The sequence below is a fragment of the Pithys albifrons genome, chromosome 9 (genome assembly GCF_047495875.1).
Source record: "Pithys albifrons albifrons isolate INPA30051 chromosome 9, PitAlb_v1, whole genome shotgun sequence".
In the NCBI taxonomy this organism is placed as follows: domain Eukaryota; kingdom Metazoa; phylum Chordata; class Aves; order Passeriformes; family Thamnophilidae; genus Pithys; species Pithys albifrons.
Window position 1 is genome coordinate 17849087 of NC_092466.1, and position 9715 is coordinate 17858801.

A 9715-nucleotide genomic window follows, 5' to 3' on the forward strand; every position below is an offset into this window, starting at 1 on the left:
CAGGCCCTGTTTCACTAAATCTCTGAAATAAACAAACACAAAACAAAACAAAAGCAATGTTGTGGCTGTCTGAAATGCTTGAAAGTCAAATAATTTTAATTAGACTTAACTAAAATTAATTAGACTTCTTAATTCTGAGTCATGAACACTGTCCCATATAGACAGAAAATATATTTGCAGTCTGCCCTCTGAAAATACCACGTATCATCTCTCAAAAAACTATTTACACCTTGTGAGGACATGGGCAAAAAAAATAAAGAAAACTCTCATTGATTTCTGAATAAATAAAGTTCTGAAGCAAATCAAGGAGATAATTTATCTGCTATGCTGGAAATGCCTTGTCATAAGTAGAGACAAATTAATAAATAATTTTCACAGAAATCTGAATTGGACTTGGCAATAGTTTTGCCACATCAGTTAATAAGAGCAAATTTCAAAAATCTATTCTTTTGCAAAGTGCTGTGTGCCCTCTATTGGAAACATAGGGTGGATTGCATTTTTTATCTTAATTTTAAAGCTAGTTTTATAAATGCAATCACAGTCAGTGAGGCCTTTGTATCTTGAAGTATACAAATTGTCAAACTTTATTACAGACTGGTTTTCACATTATCCCTATTATTATCTTGATTACTTTAATCTAGATTAAACACTAGTTAAAATTACACAGGCACTGATTACTATAGGGTTGTAATGTATTTTGCATTTCTGTTTAAAAAGTAAAATCAGAAAGCTCTTTACTGTGCCCGGGCTCCCTGGAAAACAGCAGCCACTGCCATAAAATACCCGAGCAGCTGGACACATTGCTTTGTTCAATAAAGTGCAACTCAAAAGTACAGCTCATATGCAAAGGAACAAAGACTGCACTTCAGGCATCTTTCTGCCTCCTGCATTACTGAGTTGTGTCAGGAGTCAACTCAACTCCACCATTACTGCACCAAATGTGTGCTGCTTTGCCTTGCAGAGGTGCCCCATGTCTGGCAGAGAATGGTGCTCAGGATCAGAAGAGTCAAGAGCACTGTCACAGGACTGCCTGGGCACTACAGCTTCTGGTTTTACATTCTGGATTTTGGCCTGTACTTCAACATCACAATGGGCATTTCATCCCTTACTCAGTTGGGAAGGGTACCCACTTTGAGGGTGAAAAATGCTACTGTTCAGTCACTGGCACTCTCCCAGGAAGGTCCAAACCAGTGGGCCAGAGGGGATAAATTGCCAGCCCTGATCTCTCATCTGAGCTGCTTTGCTGGAAGCAGGGAGCTAGAACTGAGCCAAGTGAGATGATAAAAGCTGGGCTACTGAGAACACCAGAAAGGAAAAACCAAGAGGCTCACTTATGCTAGTTCTGGAGAATAGCAGAAGGAACAATATCATGATAAAAGAAAGTAATTTTCAAAAAACCCCAAGATGGCTACATGATTGATGTCTACTCAAAATGCAGTCCTTTTGAATTCTGAGATCCAGCTCCAAAAGCAAATACTGAAAACAGTCTCAGAAATAGTAGACTACAGCAGACAGAGAATAAGAAAGCAATTAGAAGGGATGGTATGGTTCTAAAAGGATCTGTGCATTTCCTGTATCACTAGAGGTTATAGGGAATAATCAAAGATTTAGGCAGCCTTGCAAAGGGGAATGTTATCTTCTCTACTTCAATTCTAAACTGAAGGAATGGAAAGATGACAACTCTTGATCTAATCTTTTCAGTAATCCACTCAAACTGAAGAGTATCTGCAAGATAAACCAGAGCAATCATACAATTTCAAAAGACTTAGTGTCATCATGTCCAGGTGGTATACCCAAAAACACTGAAAGCATTTATAGATGAAGTGGTCAGGCTGCTAGCAAAAATAGGCAGCTTTTATGTGGGACCTGAAGGGTCAAAATATTGCACCTTCCATTTATCTCACAAGAAAATTGGTGTAGCTACTTAGTGGTCCAGGCACACAAAAGGTAGCATCTGCACTGCTGAGTACCCATGGTATGGTGATACCAGCAAGTGTGGTGGAAAAGCCATTTATTTACCCATAGCTATTTTTCTCCTAATGCACTTACACAGGAAATCCCAACTGCAAATAGGGTCTCTCCAAATTAGATCACATGAAAGCTCACAGCATCCCTACAGACTGGTATTCATAAGCCATCATATAGCGATGCTTGGAGGGCCTTTCCTAAAAGTGAATTGGCTGTCTCTGGCCTTTCTCTCTGGGAAAGATGCTGGGACTTTCCCCAGAAAAGTAATTTAGTTAGATACTACATATTTTTTATTCTTCCTTACTTAAAGGTAATTCAAACTCAAGAGCTGATTTGCTAAACAACTCCTAGTAAAACCTCTGACAGAACCATGTTAACTTCAAAATGTGTGAAGAGCTACAGAGGACTTTGTAATGGATGACACAAATTCAAGTTATTTCTGTTAAGTCTGAGAAGACTAAACATGTTCTTGATAGTTAGATGTCAATTTAGTTATTCTTTAACTTCTCTAGATGGTTTCTAAAACAATTATTCATCAAATTCCAGTTCCTATTTCTGTAATAAAAACTCCTTTATTTTCAATAGTAAATGCTGGATTCACTATACAAATGGATTAGCAGTCTCAGTATATGATCAAGTTCACAAAACTCTTATGGCTTTGAAAGTATGAATATAATATATAAAGCCAAGATTATAAGTGTACACGTGCACACATATATGTAAAAAAATGGATAGCTTCTTTAGCTATGCAGAGATGAATAGATGGATGTACAGATAATCATACTGGTTTCAGATGTAACATTATTGCCTTTGATGGCATTTTCTTCCAAGACTTTTAAAACCAATCCCTAGAGGGAGTGTAAAATCCCTGTAAAGCTAATCTTAAAAGCCAGTTTAGTATGATTCACATGCTATCAATGTTTTTTCAGACTGCAAGGAAGACAAAGCATCCAGAGCTTCATTTTACCAGTACCTCAATACATCTTTACACATTGTGATCACATTCCAATAACTGACACCACTTCATGAAGTTGATTGTTGTAATGCTCCCCTATTTGGAGAGGATCTTGAAATTAAATTAACTATTTCACTAAGCACTGTTGGTATTACATTCATTTGACAAAGCAGCAATGATTGGCAGCAGATAAATGCGTCTGCATCCTACAGCCTTTATGAGACCACACAGCACACAGGCCCAGAGCAGCCCCTGTCTTTGACCTGCTGGAGGGTCATTCACAGGACCTGAGAACTGCAGTGCCCTTCCAGGAGCCTCCTTCATGCTTCTGTTGAAATATTATATCCTGCTGAGCACTGAGTTTTAAACTGCTTCAGTTGTCCATCCAGCACATCAGGGACCTAGACCAAGGCATGAGGTCCAAATGTAATCACAGTAAAACACTAAAGGCTTAATTTTAATTTCTGAATCAGAACTCCTCTTGATCGTAATATGTGCTATAAATATGTGAGCACTTAGTCTAAGATGAGATAATTTTACAGCGAGAAGGAAAGGTGAGGGAGAAATAAACTGATTTTGGTTTCTTATAAAAACCTCTTCTTTCTCTTCTTGGAGAGAAAGGAAGATTTTAAATACAAGTGACTGCATTTAAAAAACCCACAAACAATAACAAGATATTATATATATTGCATGGGGCCAGTTCTGCGCACGCTGTGCCTCACCTGAAAAATCCACTGCACGGGCTCGAAGGGCACACCCACATGGGGAAAGCCCTTCCCGAATCTTCATTTGTGAAGTTTGGCCATACATACATATATATTGCAATATGTTTTATATATAGTCTCTGGATATGTTTATTTTTTCACAGATGCAACAAGCTTGCAAATCTTCTGGAGTCACAAGAGACTGTTTTTATCCACTATTGTTACTATTTTAACAATATTTTTTCCCATCATTTTGCTCGGTACCTTCCTGTTCTATCCTGAATAAGATAAATTTAAGAAATAGCTACATGCCTTAAAATCGAAGTTTACAGCATTTTCAACTCACTGCACACACTAATTTTCACATAGTGTTGTGTTATTCCCCATGTCTGTCTTTCCTCCCTCTCCTATAAGCTTACACTTCACTCCATTATGCCCAATATAGGAATAAAAGCCGGGCAGTGTTTCTATTCCTGTCTTTGCCACTGACTCACTGTATAGTTTCTTCAGCATTTGGATATTCCACTTGGATTCTCTGGTCTCTAAGAAGAATGTGTCTGTTGATGCTTTCTTTGGGGTAAGAGCCTTCGCATCATCTCCCTCTCTGCAGATGTTCTTGTGTTTAATAAGGGTTGAGTCCACACTGCAACCTTCCTATCAGTGAGGTTATTAGTAGGGGTTCTCACTTCTACCCAGATGTCTACTTTAATTACAATGATAGGAAATTAACTTCTTGAGATATCTACCTCTCAGTGAGATTTTACTTTGGTCATTAGACACAAAATTTGATGTAGGGCACTCACAGACATGCTCACTAAATAACAACAATACCTAGACTTTCCCTTATAATGCATGCTAAAGAGGGACTAGAAATATTAGTAGAGCATGAGATCCTGGGAACTGGAGATACACAGAGACACTGCAAACAGTTGTTTTAATATGGATAATACCAGCTACCTTCCACCACAGAGCCCTGCAGTACTACTATCTGCTGAATATGCAAAAGCATTGCTTTTTCCTTTCCAGTGCTGTATTGCCTTAGGTCCATCTGCTGTCCCATTTACAATCCTCCACAAATACATTCTGTTCTTTGGGGTAATTTTATTGATTGTTAAATGAAAGTAAATATGTTTAGTCAAATTAACAAGTGTGTAGATAATTCTTACAAACAAAGATTTAGTCCTTAGCATTGGAATGAACATCAGAGACCTACTGTGGTTTGCAGATGTTGTAAAATCCATGTATGTGAAACTACACATGGGTCCAAGTAAGACAAGATCCGGAGCTGGCTCTTATCTTAGAGCTTATGTTATTTTTAAAGCTAGTGCTGTTTAAACACAGTACATTAGAGAATATTCCAGATCAATTGTTTGAATTATAAGTTAGTCTTACAGACACATTAACAAGGAATGTATTCCAATTTTCACTGTCATAGCAGGAACAAAACAGTGGGCTGCATTATGGAGGCTGTGGTCTCAAAGGCACAAGGAAATTAGGATCTTAAAAACATGACCAAATGTTAACAATCTGTTATGAACTGGTACAATCCAGCTAGTTTAGCTTAAATGTGCTGATTTCTGACAGGGTAAGATGCCAGCTTTGCTGTTCACAATTTATTTTAAAAAATTCCATTCTGTGTTCTAATTACCAAGAATATTGTACAGTACAATGGAAATCAGATACTTGCTGGCTTGAAAATTATTTGTATTGGCACTAGTGGCTGGAGTAGTTTTAATTGAGGCAAAGGAAACAAAAAATACCTCATATAAAAATAAATACCTGTTTCCCATATCAATTAATTATATTTATTAATATTTTCTATTCATATCAGTCTCTTTTTTTCCTGATGATCAGATGACCATATAAATTCTTTAAAAATAAAGGACTATACTCGATCTGTATTAGGATACCTTATTGAAAGTAAGCTGTAAATATATGCAAGACATTTATATAACAATATGCATATTATTATATCAGCAAATTAAAGACTATTGAAATAAAGCAGAAAACCCCTTGGCTGAAAAATAAAGACACAGGTTTTGGATGCTATGTCTGAGGAAATGCATGAACAACTTTATGCCAAAATGCAGATTTAAACAGATCTTATGTTTCTCTGCTTTTTGTTTCTTTACATAGTATTTCAAATCAAACAATAAATGACGCAATGCTGTTTTGCTGAAAACACAGGTTCTGATACCCAGATTTGATGATATTATCAGTGTACATAATCCGACGCAAAGTGCTATCCTGCTCTTTAACAAACGTGAAACGTGATCGTGGTTTCCAAAAGAAGGAGACACTTGGAAAACGCCAGGTCCTCCCTCGCCCCTGGCACTTTGGCAAGTAGAGACTGAGGACTGGAAAAGGGCTCTTCCCAGAACCATTCCGTCGGGAGATCTCCTTCCGTGCCGTTGGGAAGGGCACTCCATCCCAGGGACCTTGCCCGTCAGTCCCGGTCGGCGCCCCGCTGGCTCGGGCGGCGCGGGGTCCCCATCCCGCCCGGCGCTGGTGCTGCTGCTCCGTCCCAGGCGGAACGCGCCGTGCTCCCGGTCCCCCCGCCCGGCCCCGCTCCGCTCCGCTGTCGAGGGGCCGCCGCCGCCCGGCCCCACCGCGGGACAGCCCGTCCGTCCCTCTCTTCGTACCTCGGAGCAGCGGCGGCGACAGGGAGAGGAGACGACAGGCAGGCGGCGCCGGCAGCGGCGCGGTGAGTAGCCTCGGACAGCCCGACCCGCCGCCGCCGCCGTGGGCGATACCGAGGAGGGCGGAGGCGGCGGGCGGAGATGCCCCTGGGGCTGCCGCTCCCACAGCCCCGGACGGCGCCGGGGCTGGGGTTTCTCTCGGACAGCTTCCGGCTGGCTGGAGCGGCCGCGGGTCCCGGGACAGCGGGGCCGGCCCTTCCTCCGTGGTAGCGGCGGCGGCCCGGGGAGCGTCCCTGGTGGGGAGCACGGCGGCGGGGGGCGGCTCGCTGGTACTGCGGGCCCTCACCGGATGCCTGCTGGGCGCCCTGGTGCTGAGCACGCTGGTGGGCAATGCGCTGGTGTGCCTGGCTGTCCTGCGCTTCAGCCACCTGCGCACCAAGGTCACCAACTGGTTCGTGCTGTCACTGGCCCTCTCGGACCTCTGCGTAGCCCTCCTGGTGATGCCCTGGAAGGCGGTCACTGAGGTGGCAGGAGGCTCCTGGCTCTTTGACAGCCACTTTTGTGACACCTGGGTGGCTTTTGACATCATGTGCTCCACTGCCTCCATCCTCCACCTCTGCATCATCAGCCTGGACAGGTACTGGGCCATTGCCAGCCCCTTTCACTATGAGCGCAGGATGACACAGCGCTTTGCCTGTGCCATGATAGCCATGGCCTGGACCCTCTCCATTCTCATCTCCTTCATCCCAGTGCAGCTGCACTGGCATAAAGACAAGGAGAGGGGATATCCAGGTTCCTGGCTGCCTGGGACACCCCACTGTGATGTCAGATTGAACCGCACTTACGCCATCACCTCCTCCCTTATCAGCTTCTACATCCCTGTGGTCATAATGATCATCATCTATACCAGGATCTACCGAATTGCTCAGGCCCAGATCTGTCGTATCTCCACCCTTGAGAGAGAAGGGGGCCATGGCCAGCTCACAACAAGGAGCCCACCTCCTCTTTGCGGAATTCCTTGCACAAGGAGACCAAGGTGCTGCAGACCCTCTCTATCATAATGGGAGTCTTTGTTTGCTGCTGGCTGCCATTCTTCCTGCTCAACTATCTGTTGCCTTTCTGCCAGCCCATGCTTGAGAAAGACCATGAAGGATAGTCACCTTGCATTGGCCAAACTACCTTCAATATCTTTGTGTGGTTTGGCTGGGCCAACTCTTCATTGAATCCAGTGATCTATGCTTTCTATGCAGACTTTAGGAGGGCTTTCAGCAACCTCTTGGGCTGCCGGTGCTTCTGCTGTGGCACACCCAAATCCACTGTGGAGAGGGTCAACTTCAGCAATGAGCTGGTTTCCTATCACCATGACACCACCTGTCAGAAGGAAGGAGCTGCCTCGTTGTCAGTACCTCCTGCTGCCACCAGTGCCTGGGTGCAGCCCCTACCACATGCCATAAGCCTTCAGGAACAGGACAGCAGCGAGATGACTATGGAGAAGAGACTTGTGACTTCTCAGACACAGGCTGCCCCTGGGAGCAGCCCCAAGATTTGCCAGGTGCCAGATATTTTGCAATTGGATTGCAAGACAGAGCTATCCCTGAAAACTGTTGCCCCTTGCACAGGACTTGGTTGGTGTGAGGGATCCCGTTGCCTTGTTTCAGAGGGATAAGTATTTGCATTCTTCTCACACACAGCCACCCCACAGGGAGAGTTCGCTCTGCCTCCATGTAAGGTACATCTGTCCCCCAGCAAACAAAGTTCCATTTCAGAGGGATGAGAAAATGTTGCTCTTACCACGGAGGGAGGATGGGCATTTGAAGACCATTCCAAAGGCATATAGCAGAGGCATATTAACTTCTTCCCAAGGCCATCATCATCCCCTACTCTTGTGACAGTAGACATCTCCCATGCATTTGTTTACCCCCACTCTTCAATCAAACTTGAGCTATTTATTAAGAATAGTGAGATAATTAGATGAAAATAAAAAGAGGTCATAGTTTGAGACTCTGTAATATGATCTTACATAGATAACTTTATCTTCTATTTATCTTCATTGCTAAAATCCTTTTTTCATCCCCCTTGTGGTTTCATACATATTCATAGACCTGGTCTTAAAGGCTTGTAGTTTTACTTCTGTGTTCATTCCGAAGCCTGGGTTTATACATCTGAATCTGTGTTTAGGCTCTTAAATAAAAATTACTCTGTTAAAACATTGCTGTCTTGAGTTAAAAGACTGCACAAAACTGTGGAAAATTAAGTTGGTTTTGTGTAGGACCCCAAACAGTTTCAGATGTCTAACTTTGGCATCTGGGCTTAATGCTATTGAGCTAGGATCTTCCTCATCCTCAAATGTTAGAAATATATTATTAGGCTGAAGCTACAGAAGGATGATGTTTGAGCACTAACACTACAACTCCAGAGAGATTTAAACTGCTGTCAACTGATGCAGCTGCAATCCTTTCTTTCTCCTACTAGTTCAGGCAGCAAATCCTTTCAGAAACCAAGCTGGCCCACAACATAAAAAGTGACCTGGTCATCTCTCTGAACCCGTTTACCTACTTGTAGATATGAAGAACAATAAAAGATAGAGCAAATGGGTGTTGGATTGCTTGGAGCAGAGAAAATATTGGGGGAACTTTGAGATCATTTCTGTCTCTCTGAAGGGTTCAGCAGATATAAAGTGGCGCATCATTATGCTCTGCTTCTCTGTCCTCTACTTAAGAGTTCTGCTGACAATGTAATACTATGCTCCTTTAACCACTACAAACAAACAAACAAAAAAACCAAAACAAATTAACTAAAAGCCCATCCTTATCCACATGTTTATAGATATATACAACTTTAAAAAGTTCTGAATTCAGTGTAAATACCCATGTAAAGCAAACCAAGATCATACCTCACTTGTGTGTATGTATGTATGTATCAGAACCTCAATTTTTTCCTTAAGCCTGTGATACCAAGCTGATGCCTTAACACTTCAGTTAAGCTTTCGCTGAAAAACAGGTGACCTAAGTAGCAAAAAGAGAAACCTGTTACACAACTTGGTTGTCAGAAGCATCTGTTGTTTGCTTTTGCCAAAATCATGCCTCTTGTGTTGGATTTCAGATGATGCACCTACGCACACCATATTAAGCATATTTGACTCAGCTGAATATCGGTAAAAATTCTTTTGTGAAAATGTCTCTATACTTCATAAACTGTTTCTTCCTCTTGGGAGGTTGAAGTGGGTTTCTTCACTGTCAGTCCTGTCCCTCTGGACTCTGATGTCCTTAGGTGGTTTCATCACCATGGTTATGGACTCCCACCACATAACTCAACTTAATCTTATTGTAATAATTTAATTTACTTTCCTGAAACCTCCTGCCCTTCCTACTATAAAGAGACATGCAGAAGGATGCACTCCCTGGGCATGGACTATTCCTCAGATATCAACTTTCCTTAAGAACTGATTT

The 9715-nt window shown here is 42.5% G+C and overlaps 1 pseudogene; it reads left to right on the forward strand.

Annotated features, from left to right (window-relative positions):
• The first annotated feature begins 4884 nt into the window (after nt 1–4884).
• Nucleotides 4885–8521, forward strand: LOC139675902 (D(1)-like dopamine receptor; annotated as a pseudogene).
• The last annotated feature ends 1194 nt before the right edge of the window (nt 8522–9715 follow it).